This window comes from Mastigoproctus giganteus, chromosome 3, assembly GCF_048544385.1.
Source record: "Mastigoproctus giganteus isolate SK-2022 chromosome 3, ASM4854438v1, whole genome shotgun sequence".
NCBI lineage: Eukaryota > Metazoa > Arthropoda > Arachnida > Uropygi > Thelyphonidae > Mastigoproctus > Mastigoproctus giganteus.
Window position 1 is genome coordinate 163,028,898 of NC_143577.1, and position 13,931 is coordinate 163,042,828.

Sequence of the window (13,931 nt, forward strand, 5' to 3'; positions counted from 1 at the left end):
GTCTGTTGACATGGTGTTAGTGCTTAAAGGTCCAACACTTTGCTCCCATTCATTTCTGAGCTAAACCGAAATTTCTTCGCAGCTTTTAGAAAAGTCTACATCATAGGTTCCCAAAGTGGGTGGTACCGCCTCCAGTGGGCGCTGAAGCCTTCTAGGGAGGCAATAGTGGGTTCAGAAGCAATTGGAGACGTTCGGGCGGTCTAGGGGTCGGTGGCTATTTATCCGCATTTTTATCTCCTCAGGGTCCAGTGGACCCAGTTCAAAGGTCAACTAATAAATTCTATAATTTTTACTCTATGGACACAGCTGAAATTCACCAGAACTGTTTTCTTCGATTTTCCCACTTCAATTTTCAAAACAACCTTCTAATTTGTCATTTGAATTTCTCGCAAATTACAAAAATGTGACATCGTGTGTATTTTTTTAGGCCTTTTTCTGTTATTTTTCTAAACACACCCTAATTAGCCTAGGGCCTTTGAAACGCGACAACACGAGCTACTGTGAGTTGACATAAGAAGCAATAAAGCGAAACAGTAGCAACAAATGTTTTTGAAAGGCGTGCATTTTTGCTGTTTAGGAATAAGTTTCATTACAATCATCAGTTGAAAGTGTGATAGATAAGTGGAGATACAAAGTGTAAATTAAATCTTTTATTTTGTGAATATTGTTGCAAATTTTATTTCTTCATTACGTCTGGATCTAAGAAGAAATGTCGACAGTACAGTACTGAGTATTTGAAATACGGCTTTATTCAGTCTCCTACGAGCCAATTATTACCTATGTGCTTGATTTGCCAAAAAGTATTTTCAAATGAAGCAATGAAGCCTTCTAGGCTACAAGAGCATTTGACTAAAATGCATGCTGACGAAAAGGATAAAGATTTGTCCTATTTTCAAGTACTACAAGAAAAATATTTTAAACGTCCAACAATATCAAAACTTTTTGTATCGTCCACTAAACAAGATAATGACGGATTACAAGCTTCTTATAATATTTCATTATTAATCGCAAAAGCGGGAAAACCACACACAATTGGTGAGGAATTAATCTTGCCGGCAGTAAAAGAAGTAATAAACACTGTGCTTCATAAGCCAGATATCATCAGGAAAATTCCTTTGAGCAATAATTCAGTGCAAAGAAGAATCGATGAAATGGCTGAAGACTTTGAAAAATCATTGTGCGATTATTTGAAGACATGCCAATTTTCCATTCAACTCAATAAATAAACTCTCCCAAATAATGAAGCACTACTCTTATCATACGTACGATTCATAAAAGAAGAAAAAGTTTGTCAAGAATTATTATTTGCTAAAAATTTGGAAGCGGATACAAAAGGAGAATCTATATTTAATACCATGAATAAGTTTTTTCAAGAGAAAGACATTCCTATTCGTAATATTTTGTCTGCTGCTACTGATGGTGCTCCAGCAATGACGGTGCCACAAGGGTTTCATAGTGCATTTGAAACAAGTAGTACCAAATGTACTCACTATACATTGTGTTCTTCATCATCAACGAAGAATTTCGTTGATGATGAAGAATTTAAGTGAACGCTTGCATACGTCACTCTATTACGTTATTAGAGCAGTCAATAAGATTAGAAGCAATTCGTTGAGTGGCAGATTGTTTAGCCAACTTTGTAGTGAAAACGATGAAGATTTCAATCGTTTGCTGCTTCACACAGAAGTTCGTTGGCTTTCAAAAGGTATTTGTCTGAATCGAATACAATTTGTTTGATTCGATATTAGAGTTCCTAGAAAACAGACGACGGATTGCAGGCCAACCTGATTACATCCATCGCTTATTTGACAGACCTCTATAAAATATTTAATGAAGTCAATCTACAATTACAAGGTAATGAATGGAATTTAATTAAAACAAAAAACGTTATTGTCGCTTTTGTGGGGAAACTTCTTCTGTTCAAACAGAATCTAGGCCGAGGGGAATATAGCCACTTTTCAAATTTATCAGCATTGTCTCTCAAAAAGGATGATTTACTTACATACTGCCAACACTTGGAGGTTCTCCATGCTGATTTTAATGAGCGATTCAAGGATATTCTAAACATGAATATTTGAAAGGATCTAGAACCCAAATTGGGTTCTAGATCCTTTCTTACATGTAAACACAGCAGGATCATCAAATTTAGAAGAGGGACTCATAGAACTCACAACAAATGAAGGACTAAAAATAAAATTCAAAAGTGGATATCAAGAGTTCTGGCTTCAGAAATCAGTACCGACACTATACTCTGGATTATGGGAAATAGTGTAGAAATTTTTAATTGCATTTCCATCTTCTTATTTGGCTGAGCATGGGTTTAGTGCTGTAGCGAATTTACTATCTAAAAAAAGGAACCGATTGCATATAACTGAGCGTGGCGATTTACGACTGTTTTTAACGAAAGTTGAACCCGATATTAACAAACTTAAAAATGCATCAGGCTTATCCTTCACATTAATTTGTTATTTTTACTTTGTATTTTCACTTAGAAAATAAACAATTTTCTAATACATTTGATGGTGTTTTAATTATTACAATAAGATTCTTACTAAGGTAATACAATCTCCTAATATGTATTCCGAATTTTCATATTTAAACCATTGTATGAAACTGTGCATAATGTTATTCAAGCATACACTTTACAATCTTTACATATGGACTATGTTTCATCAAAATCAGAATAGCAATAACTGTGTTCAAGATGAAGCACATATTGGCCACTACCTTTTCAATAATTTAACGGCATAAACAGTAATGTATCATTAGTTGCTATTTACGTCAAAAATATCAAACGGCTTGAACGCGGAAAACTGTTATAATGGGGGAATGGGGGGCGTTACAAAATTTATGTCTTGCAAAGTGGGCGGTGGCCTGAAAAAGTTTGGGACCCTATGGTCTACACCAGCATTTCCTAAGTGTAGTATGCAAAAAAGATTAAGGAGTACAATGCAGAAAATAAATCAAACTTTGTTAGAGTTTTATCTGCTGTTAGATGAATTCTAAAGAACTATTTTGCCTTGATAAGGAAATGGGCCACTGACAATAGCCTGTCTTACTATAGCAAAAATGTTTAACAACTGGATTAGAAAAAATATTTAAATTATACTTTAATTGGCATCTAATGTTCATTCACTGTGCACCTAAATATTGCTAATGTTAATATTCTCAATTCAAATACTTCCAGTTATTCCAAGTTAACTCATTTTTTGCCATTTGAAAAATTCCTTATGTAGAAGTCAAGTCTGTCCATAATCTAGTATCAGCATCTAAATGTAGCAAGTGATTTCAATATAATTCAGTTTTTAAGATTATCATATAAAGGCAAGTGGGTGTAACTTTCATGAAAATCAGATCAATATAACTAATAATTTAACTGAAAATCAAAAAACATTTCCAGACTAATTAATGCAAACCCATTTGGATACAAGCTAACAAAAATTTAAGAAATGTCAAGATTTATTATGAACTGGTGTCCTGGCACATGTTCTAAAGGGCAGTTATTTGTTTTTCAATAATTCTGTTTGAGATAAAAAGCATGGCGTAATGTGTCAGATGAAGGAAGTTGCACAAATCTAGGCCATTACACTAGATGCAAAAATAAACTCACTTTGTATGTAAGCACCTGCTACTTGCGACATACTTGCATATCTAAAGAAATTATTTGTAGCCATTAAAATTGTCAATTTTACAAAAGATTGGCCATTCAATACCCAGCTCTTTGCTCAACTTTACAAAAATGATATGAGCAGATAAAGCATGTAGCATATATTTCACATTTATGCATGGTGACTTACACATGGCACTCAGCTCATTTGTTTCAGATTTAAGAAGTAAGTTATTCTAGATGAAATTTCCAACCTGTGAGACTGCATAATGACTATATGATTGGAGATGTCTATGCAAATCAGCATACATTGAAGAGATCTTCACATCTGAACAGTCAATATTTTCTCATAAAATTCTCGGTTTTAGACAAATTTGCAGCTGGATAAACACCAAAGTTGTGCAGAATATTTCCTTTCTATCCCTTTATGACTTTATGGTCAAGTCAGACAGATGAATAGATTGATGTTAATGCATTAAACTATACGGAATTCACTTGGAAAACACAAGCTGAAGCATATGAAATGTTAAAACAGACATGGTGAATCAATGCTTCCATATAGCACAGCTCACAAGTGGTTTAGAATATTTAAAGATGGATATGATTCAATTTCAGTCATGTCCAAACATTGCCAAATAATCTCTCAGCTTTAGGAAAAGGAGAACTCTTAGATGGCTCTATGAGAACAGTTTTCAACAAAAGACAGTCATATCATTTTCGTTGAGCATTCATTCTAGTTAACATGTGCTACTTGACAAAACAGTTAAATATTTTCTCCATTCATCACCTCATAAATGTGGGATTTTGGATCCACAGTACAGCTAAGTTGCAATTAGTGCAACTAATGAATCCCATGACGTAGTCGCATTATTCAAATTCGCACTATTCAAAGTTATAATTATGTGTAAAATATGGTAATTAGTAGTGAAAAATTTTAAACATAAGCTTTTTATATGTTTATTAACAAAATATTACAGTAAAGGATAAAAAGAATATACTTATAATTTAAATTTATTATTAACAAAATCAGAGTACTGTAATTATAGAAAGCAAAATAAAACAAAAATTCTAAATTTCATTCCTAAAGGTAAGCTTACGCTGATGGAAACATCTTTTTTTTTTTTTTTTTTTTTTAAATATTTTAGCAGCGTAGACTGAACTGTTTTCTCTTTCTTTAAATCTTCGTACATATGCTAGTAGATGCAGAGTGCTTTATCCACATCTTGGCGAATTTGCATGCTTCGATCGAGGTTAGGGTCAGCATCCATAATTTTTTGCTTCACGACTTCTACAACTCGAAAGATATCTTCGAATTGCTTGAGAGTGAACTCATTCACTTGCACATTACCTCATTCTTCAGCATCATTGTCTGCTTCTTCAAATGCTCTTTGTTGATCTAAAAGTAGGAGATTATTATCAGTCAATTCTTCCGAGTGCGAATTGCACAGTTCCCGAACATTATCATTTTCTAGTTCATCAAATCCAAGTTCTCTTCCAATATTTATTTCTTCTATAACAGTTTTTTCTTCAAAACCACTACTATTTGCACAATGAAGCAAAATGCACTTCCATACTCCACACATGTTTGCAGTTATTTGTCGCCAAGCATGCTGAATATTTTATATTGCATGTCTGATGTTATAATTTTTCCAGAACTCCATTAAGGAAATTGCATTGTCTCCTGTAGTTTTAGCAAAACGCCTGTTCAAATGCTTTTCTTATGTAGTAGGCCTTAAATGTTGCAATGGTCCCTTGATCCATGGGCTGCAAACAAAGATGTGTTTGGCAGAAAAAAAAAATGATTTTTACATTTTCACATAATGAACCAAGTGTAGTTGGATGATCTGGAGCATTATTTAAAATTAGTAGTACTTTAAATGCAATGTTGCTTTCCTTGCAATATTTTTCAACAGCTGGGCAAAAATAGCTTGAAAACCAGTCAGTGAATACAGCTTGGGTCATCCATGCTTTCTTATTTGATTGCCTTTTACAGCAAGAGGATTTGGAAACTGAAAGCATCTGTTTCAATTTAAAATCGCCTTGAGCATGCCTACCAATAAAAGCGTTAGGCGATTTTTAGACACTTTAAATCCAGGTTGAGTTTTTTCTTTCTTAGAAATGTAAGTTCTGGAAGGCATCCTTTTCCAGAATAAACCGGTTTCATCTACGTTAAATATTTGTTGATCAGTGTATCCACCATCTTCAATTATTTTTTTTTTAAAACATCAGGTTAGATGCTGCGTCCTCATCTGCACTGGCCACCTCACTGGTAATTTTAACATTGTGCAGCTGAACTCTTATTTTTAAATTGATCAAACCGACCAACACTCACAATAAATGTTTCTTCTACTTTATTATTTTTTTCTTTCACTCTCTTAAACAAATCGAAAAGCTTTTGTCTGAATGGCTGCTCTGCTAAGGTGAATGCATTTTTGATTGCAATCCTCAATCCATACAGTTAAAAGATGCTCCATTTCTATCATTGTAATACTTCTATTCCTTGTATATGTTTGCAAACCACAAAAAGCTGATGCAATTTTACATTTTTCTTTTATTTCTCGTGTGTTTTATAATATTCCATACTGGAGATTCAGGCATTCCGACATCTCATCCTATTTTAGAGTTGCTATGACCACATTCATATCATTCAATCACATCAATTTTTTTGCTCTAATCTAATTACGAGCCTCTTCTGTGTGTAGCAGTATCTAATGTGAGATTAATCATCGAGGCTAATAATCTAATGCAAGGCTAGCTGCGCTAGCCTTGCATTAACTGAATTTTGGTTTGCATTAAACGCAACCTAGTATCGTTATACAATTTGCACTAAATCGAATATCGCATTAATTGCAACCTAGCTGTACCGGTTACGAAAAACTTGTCCTGCTCCCATCCCCTACATTCAAACAAAAATCCAATTTAACATAGCTACCAAAAATTATAATTGTATTTGTACAGAGATACGTCACCAACTATATTACAGTGAGTCAGAGAAGGATCAAATCAAGCAAAAAATATGGATCCTCTGTTATTAATTTGGAGAGTTGGAAGCTATGTATACCTTACTACGATTTAGGGAGTAGAGATAACACTGATCTGTTGCATCAAATGCAAATAATAATGTTTGCAAGTGATCATAAATGGTGTAATGTAGGGAGGGCAAATATGTTCAACTTTATTTGTTTTCCCCCACCTTTCTCTTTCAGTAATGGAAAAAAACAGTTGTGGTGCAAGCGTGTGTAAAGTAAAAGAAAACAAAGAAAACCACTGCATATCCCCGGAGCAATATGGCCTTAGTTGCTAATGCTCCTAAAAACCAAATAACAACAACAACATAAAGATATTAGTGTGTGTGTGTGTGTAAGATTTACAACAAAAAACTGAGCTGAAAAAAAAATCTACAGTATCAGTAAAATAACGTGCATATGCTTTGTACTTTAGTTGTAAGGTTGGTGATCAAGATAAAACTTGGGCTCCACACATGCTGTATTATCTGCAACACAAATCTGAGGATGTAGCTAAATGAAAAATTCAAAATATGCCTTTTGCTGTTTCTATGGTGTGAGAACTGCTCAACCACATTGATGATAGCTATTTCCACAATATAAAAACAACATGGACATCCAGAAAATGCAAGCATGGCATCAAATACCCTAACACATCAACTGCAATAAGGCCTTTTCCACATAATGAAGACCTGCCAATACTAAATCCCCCAAAATCATAGGATAAAATTACAGGATATCAAAACTGTCACATTTTTTCCAACATATTTCATTATAGAATACAGTAAATGTTTCTGTAATGATTTTAGTGGTATTATGAATGAAATGAGCACTGAGCACAATCCTATAAAATGGCATATATCTATTGATGCCTGATATCTACTGAAGTTTAGAAGCAGTTTTGCTGCACAACAGAAATGCATTCCCATCCTCTACTTATGCTTTTGGCTTGAAAGAAATGTGTGAAAGTATGTCCAAGATTCTGAATGCAATGAAGTACAATGATTTTGCTTGGAATGTCTGTGTTGATGTTAAGGTAACTGGACTGCTCAACTAATCTATAGGGAGGTTTTACAAAATACAGTTGTTTTCTATATTTGTGGGACAGTAATTCAACTGAAAAACATATTTTGCAACATGTGAAAAGAGGGCAGAACTTTTATCAGAGAAAAATAATATATACGTTGATCAGTAGAACCAAAAAATGGTCCTTCTTTCATCTTTATATATAAAGCTTGGATTAATGAAGAATTTTGTTAAGGCTCTGAATATATAAGGAAGTTAATTCTGCCACCTAAAAGAAGTGTTCTCAATTTTCACGTGCAAAACTAGAACACATGAAAGAAGGAATTTTCAATGACTCTTAAATTTCAATGAACTCATCAAAGATGATGCATTTGAAACAAAACTACAGGACACTATAGTAGTGACTTGACATTCATTTAAAGCAGTTGCACATGGATTTCTTGGAAAAATAAAAGAAGATAGTTATGAATCTTTGACATCAACATTACTACAATGTCATAAAGATATTCCAGGTGGGCAGGAGTGGCAGTGCATAGCACACGCTTCTTGATTAGAGCAATATGGCCTTAGTTGCTAATGCTCCTAAAAACCAAATAACAACAACAACATAAAGATATTAGCTGCCAAATATCTCTGAAAATTCATTTTATTCATTCCCATCTGTTTTTCCCCTCAAAATTTGGGGGAGGTTTATATAAGCAAGGAAAATGCTTCCATCAGGACATGGAAGCATTTGGTACTGATGCTTTTCCATGATGGAAAAAGCAGTACCAAAGTCACTAGGATATGCCATGATGGTAAATAATTGCTCATTTCTGAAAAGGGAAAGAAAAATATAAACATCTCCCAAATTTTGATGGGAAAAATTGGGATGGGAATGACTTCTCTTGTACACTAGATGAATAAATTAACAAATAGTTAAATATGTTATTAATCTCATTTTGAAATTTTATATAATGTTTTATATAGTATGAATCAGAGCTGTAATACTCAATATGTTCTACGTTGATAATAATATTAGTAAATTAATAAGAGGAGTTTACCTCAATATAGTACGTGGAACACTTCCGTATGATACCCTCCAGAAATTAAAACGGAAAAAACGAAAAAATCGACAACTTACCGGTACATTAAAGTAAAATATAAATAATTAAAGTAAAATATAAATAATTAAATAATCAATTTAACACAATTCAAAATCAATTCAAAACAATTAAAATTCAAATTAACGCAATTAAAAGAATCTAACGAAAATATTCAAAACGATTTTCCTTCCTGAAGCTGACAATGCTTTTCGACCGACTGTCGTGATCACAGGAATGAAAATTACCGAATCAGGCTAAACCTGCAACTTAAATAGTGATTGTGTCTTCGCGCATGCGCGTAAAGGTCCACGCATCGGAGATCAAATATGGCCGCCGAACATTAACAGAATTCTCGTGTAATTTAATTTCAACGGTTTCTGCAATTAATAGTCGCGTATAATTACGTTGAACGTTAAGTATTTTGGCCTCGTTAAATAAAAAAGTATGTTTTTCGTTAATGGCATGAAAGGCTAATTCTGACGCTGCTGAACGAGAAGCACGAACAGAGGCTTCGTGTTGATTTACACGGATATTAAGAGAAAACCGCGTGGAACCCTGATAAGACGAGTCGCAATCACCGCAAGAAATGTTGTATACTAGATCATTAATTTGTGTTGCGAACGCCGAAAGAACCGAGCGATTGTTCAGTATAGTGTGTAACTTCCGTATAGGCCTAGCTATAATTTTAAATTCGGTATCTTTAAAGAATCTGTTAAGCTGTTTGTGCCACTGTTCAACATATGGGACAGAAATAAAGTATTTTTTGATATTACTATTGTTGATTGGTGCAGTATTTTGTATCCTATCCTTAGCTTGTACCCTAATTCGATTTATTGTGTTAATGGGATAACCCCTGTTCAAGAATCTGCTAGTTAATATTTGTATTTCTGAGTCTAAAGCAGAATCCGTCGTTGAATATTTATAGGCATTTAGAAATTGATTAAAGATAATCGATCTTTTGTAGGTGAACGGGTGGTAGCTATTATAATGTAGAAGCATACCGGTGTTTGTGGGTTTTCGATAGATGCTAAATTGTATTTTGTTCGAGTCCCGGGTAAGCGTGAAATTTAGAAAGTTTAATGACTTAGTATCCGTATCTTCCCTTTCCAGTGTAAATTTGAGTCTAGAATGAATATTGTTAAACGAATGTAAAATATCTTGGATAGTACTACTATCGGTAATAACTAGAACATCGTCTAAATACCTCCCATAGTATGTGATACGGGGACGAAAAGGTGTCAAATGTATCTGCTCAATCGTTGAGAGATAGATCTCTGACATTAAGCCACTCAGGCTCAAACCCATTGGTAATCCAAAAATTTGTTTGTACACCTTGTCTCGAAAGGTGATGTAGTTAGCCTCAACTAATAGTTTAATTAAGTGAAAAATCTCCTTTATAGGCAGCTTCGTATAATTAATCGGTGTCGAGTTTTTATTTAACATATCCCAAATAATATCTAATGTGTATTCAACGTTTACATTCGTATATAATGATGTAACATCTAATGAGAATAAATTGTCATTGTCGCCGAGTCTACAGTCTTTAAGATTATTAAATAATGTATCGTAATTCTTAATCCCAAATTGTATAACCTGTCTAAAAGGTTTTATAATGTTATATACATGTGTGGCTAAGGCTGAAAATGCCGAGTTCCTGTAGGAAACAATAGGTCGAATCGGAAATCCAGGTTTGTGTAATTTTACCTGACCAAAAAGTGCAGGAATATTGTATGTTCTGGACTTCAATTCCTTCAACTGAACCATAGTAATGTAGTCGTTTTTACGATATGTGGTTAACGTTTTATTGTATTGATTTACCAAATTGGTAAACAGTGTCGGGTCCACTTCACAATAAGTGGAGCTATCAGATACAACTGAATCTAACTTATTAATATAATCATGTTTATCTAGTATTACCACTGTATCTCCTTTATCTGCCCTCTGTATAATAATGTCCTTATTTTCTCGAAGTTCTCGTAAAGCTGAACTGTCATGTGTATTCAATTTAGGAAGTCGTGTTTCTTTTATGTTATTCACTACTTGGTTAACTTGTTGAATAAATACATCTTTTTGTGGAACACTACGAAGTCCAAATTCAAAATCAATTACGCATTGTTTTTTTGGCAGCTTTCGAGGTGGTAAATTATAATTTAATCCTTTGGATAAAAGTGAAATCTGGTCCTGCGATAGTGTACACGAGGAAAGATTTGTAACCTGTTGATATGTCGGTTCGTTGGATACTGGGTGAGGGGGTGTTCGTGAACTAGCCGACATATTCTGTGGTAGTGCGTTATGTGTCTGTGGGGGGGATGTCACCCAACTCGTGTGAACTTGGTCGCAAGCTCGCGACAATGTGTTAGAATTCGCATGAACGTGTCTTGAACTATTCGATAATGTTTGCAACTTATTAACGTGTCTGTTTTTTATTTCTGAGGCTTGTGCTTCCCGTCGCAAATCTATGGAGGTCTTCAATACAGACCAATCGTTCGGATGTAGATAATTTTTTAATTTATCGCGAAGCTTCCTAACCTGGGAAAGGTATTTTTGTTTATCCGAATATCGAGATTTTAAGGCAAGCTTAACAATATTACGTGATGTCGCCAGTGATAGTTGTTTTTTGCCTGAAATTTTTTGATTTAAATTTACCCTGGCAAACTTCGGAACGATGTTGTTTTGAAGGCAATATTTTAGGAAAGAAATATGGTAACTTTGGGCCGAGTACCTTAGTGTAGATTTAATGTAATTTTGTACCAAGCCATTCAAAAAATCTCCCATAATTGTGTGTATCGATTGTATACTACTGGAGAGACAGGAAGTGAATGAAATAGTCAATAAGAGTTTGAAAATTAATTAGATAGTATGAATCAGAGCTGTAATACTCAATATGTTCTACGTTGATAATAATATTAGTAAATTAATAAGAGGAGTTTACCTCAATATAGTACGTGGAACACTTCCGTATGATACCCTCCAGAAATTAAAACGGAAAAAACGAAAAAATCGACAACTTACCGGTACATTAAAGTAAAATATAAATAATTAAAGTAAAATATAAATAATTAAATAATCAATTTAACACAATTCAAAATCAATTCAAAACAATTAAAATTCAAATTAACGCAATTAAAAGAATCTAACGAAAATATTCAAAACGATTTTCCTTCCTGAAGCTGACAATGCTTTTCGACCGACTGTCGTGATCACAGGAATGAAAATTACCGAATCAGGCTAAACCTGCAACTTAAATAGTGATTGTGTCTTCGCGCATGCGCGTAAAGGTCCACGCATCGGAGATCAAATATGGCCGCCGAACATTAAATTATAATTTACCACCTCGAAAGCTGCCAAAAAAACAATGCGTAATTGATTTTGAATTTGGACTTCGTAGTGTTCCACAAAAAGATGTATTTATTCAACAAGTTAACCAAGTAGTGAATAACATAAAAGAAACACGACTTCCTAAATTGAATACACATGACAGTTCAGCTTTACGAGAACTTCGAGAAAATAAGGACATTATTATACAGAGGGCAGATAAAGGAGATACAGTGGTAATACTAGATAAACATGATTATATTAATAAGTTAGATTCAGTTGTATCTGATAGCTCCACTTATTGTGAAGTGGACCCGACACTGTTTACCAATTTGGTAAATCAATACAATAAAACGTTAACCACATATCGTAAAAACGACTACATTACTATGGTTCAGTTGAAGGAATTGAAGTCCAGAACATACAATATTCCTGCACTTTTTGGTCAGGTAAAATTACACAAACCTGGATTTCCGATTCGACCTATTGTTTCCTACAGGAACTCGGCATTTTCAGCCTTAGTCACACATGTATATAACATTAAAAAACCTTTTAGACAGGTTATACAATTTGGGATTAAGAATTACGATACATTATTTAATAATCTTAAAGACTGTAGACTCGGCGACAATGACAATTTATTCTCATTAGATGTTACATCATTATATACGAATGTAAACGTTGAATACACATTAGATATTATTTGGGATATGTTAAATAAAAACTCGACACCGATTAATTATACGAAGCTGCCTATAAAGGAGATTTTTCACTTAATTAAACTATTAGTTGAGGCTAACTACATCACCTTTCGAGACAAGGTGTACAAACAAATTTTTGGATTACCAATGGGTTTGAGCCTGAGTGGCTTAATGTCAGAGATCTATCTCTCAACGATTGAGCAGATACATTTGACACCTTTTCGTCCCCGTATCACATACTATGGGAGGTATTTAGACGATGTTCTAGTTATTACCGATAGTAGTACTATCCAAGATATTTTACATTCGTTTAACAATATTCATTCTAGACTCAAATTTACACTGGAAAGGGAAGATACGGATACTAAGTCATTAAACTTTCTAAATTTCACGCTTACCCGGGACTCGAACAAAATACAATTTAGCATCTATCGAAAACCCACAAACACCGGTATGCTTCTACATTATAATAGCTACCACCCGTTCACCTACAAAAGATCGATTATCTTTAATCAATTTCTAAATGCCTATAAATATTCAACGACGGATTCTGCTTTAGACTCAGAAATACAAATATTAACTAGCAGATTCTTGAACAGGGGTTATCCCATTAACACAATAAATCGAATTAGGGTACAAGCTAAGGATAGGATACAAAATACTGCACCAATCAACAATAGTAATATCAAAAAATACTTTATTTCTGTCCCATATGTTGAACAGTGGCACAAACAGCTTAACAGATTCTTTAAAGATACCGAATTTAAAATTATAGCTAGGCCTATACGGAAGTTACACACTATACTGAACAATCGCTCGGTTCTTTCGACGTTCGCAACACAAATTAATGATCTAGTATACAACATTTCTTGCGGTGATTGCGACTCGTCTTATCAGGGTTCCACGCGGTTTTCTCTTAATATCCGTGTAAATCAACACGAAGCCTCTGTTCGTGCTTCTCGTTCAGCAGCGTCAGAATTAGCCTTTCATGCCATTAACGAAAAACATACTTTTTTATTTAACGAGGCCAAAATACTTAACGTTCAACGTAATTATACGCGACTATTAATTGCAGAAACCGTTGAAATTAAATTACACGAGAATTCTGTTAATGTTCGGCGGCCATATTTGATCTCCGATGCGTGGACCTTTACGCGCATGCGCGAAGACACAATCACTATTTAAGTTGCAG

The 13,931-nt window shown here is 34.1% G+C and overlaps 1 protein-coding gene across 3 annotated transcripts in view; it reads right to left on the reverse strand.

Moving 5' to 3' along the window:
• The window catches only part of LOC150088377 (serine/threonine-protein phosphatase 2A 56 kDa regulatory subunit delta isoform-like), a 484,719-nt gene that overhangs the window by 304,194 nt on the left and 166,594 nt on the right, over positions 1-13,931 (reverse strand). The window lies entirely within an intron of this gene.